The sequence below is a fragment of the Gossypium hirsutum genome, chromosome A06 (assembly GCF_007990345.1).
Source record: "Gossypium hirsutum isolate 1008001.06 chromosome A06, Gossypium_hirsutum_v2.1, whole genome shotgun sequence".
NCBI classification, from domain to species: domain Eukaryota; kingdom Viridiplantae; phylum Streptophyta; class Magnoliopsida; order Malvales; family Malvaceae; genus Gossypium; species Gossypium hirsutum.
Genome location: NC_053429.1, coordinates 120821679 through 120823156, shown reverse-complemented (window position 1 = coordinate 120823156; position 1478 = coordinate 120821679). Strand labels below are relative to the sequence as shown.

Sequence of the window (1478 nt, the reverse complement as noted above, 5' to 3'; positions counted from 1 at the left end):
CTAACTAAATAAACCTATATAATAAACAATTATATTCTAGTCAGAATGATCAAACCCGAATAACTCAATAAAAAATGCCACGTTCTAAGTTGAATTGGTCAACAAAGAGGAATCGTATTTATATTATTAAATTTTTTAATAGTATAAGCATAATGGCAGGTCCTTGGGAAATCAAATTGAATATTAGGGTAAAAGTTTGCGGGTTTGCCCAAATTTAAAAATAATCAAGTTCACCATCAAACTGAAAAGTGGAAACAGGTTAAAATTACAGGGCAATTAATAGCATTGGATCCTCGAAATTCAATTTGAATGTTAGGGCAAACTTTTCCCCCAAATTTAAAAAAATCCAAATCCACCGTAAAATTGAAAGGCAGAAGGTGGATTCATATTGCTAAGAATTAGATAATTGAAATTACCTGTGATGAAATACTAGGAAGAAGGCCAACCTCGTACGGTGGTGGTGGACAAGGACTCCTCCGGGGTCAAAGGATTAGCCAATTTCTGAACAATCTGAGCAAGGCCGTATGATTGCGACGTGGGATGAGGATTTTCCGAAAGAGTAATTCTTCAAAAGAAAATTACAAGCACAATTAGTGTTGGATGTCATTCATTCTATCCATAGAAAATAAGGAAGCACCCAATTCCAAGAAGACACGCACCTTTGAGGAAACACTTAAAAAATCCCACACTTCATGTTGTTCAGCCACATTGGGTATAGACAACAGATCTTGTAAAGAGGTGGCTTAGTTGAAGAAACAGGTTCAAAAGTAACCATCCTAAAAAAATAAAAGACTAGGACATAAATTACTTGCAGATATTTGTCAAGATGAATGCACCACTGATGAACAAAAGCATCCTCTGTGCTTAATGAAAATATCCTTTTGGGGGACATAGGATTTGATTTTTTTTTATTCATGAAAACTATCTATAAAAATAATTATATAGAATAGTTTCGACTTTCTCACCTGATAATAAGAGAACGAAATCCGGATAAATACCAATACCTATTACTATTAGAAAGATAGACAAATAACTCTCGTGAACAAGAGGCTTCGAGAAAACTAGTGTTTTCCGAATTATATCAAGCCAGTAAGCAAACAGCGAATCCATGGGTATTTGAACCCGAATATCCAGGAAAAAGTCGAATATTTGATGGAAGAACGGGAGGCCCCTGCAGTTTAAAAAGAGAGAGACAAGATTAACTATTAAAAAAGAAAAAAATCAAATTCTCAGAGCTTCATTTTGTTCTCTTGAGATCAATACATTGCGGTTTAAACTTTGGCACATAACAGGGACACTATCTAGCAAAATAGCTTTGGCACATAAAATATCTTAAATATGAAAACATTTTGACCTTTTTCTTTTTTTCCGAAACCTACTTAAACATACACTAAACACACCTAATGAAAAAATGTAAAGCCTTTGCCAATCAACAAAACTAACAAATAAACATATGATAGAGAGAAAGCACCTACTGA

The 1478-nt window shown here is 34.0% G+C and overlaps 1 long non-coding RNA gene across 1 annotated transcript; it reads right to left on the bottom strand.

Moving 5' to 3' along the window:
* Positions 1-421: 421 nt before the first annotated feature.
* On the bottom strand, positions 422-731 carry LOC121230731 (uncharacterized). The gene is made up of 2 exons (XR_005928865.1): positions 660-731; positions 422-565 (listed from the first exon to the last, which is right to left on the bottom strand). It is a non-coding gene; the product is annotated as an uncharacterized lncRNA (long non-coding RNA).
* Positions 732-1478: the final 747 nt, after the last annotated feature.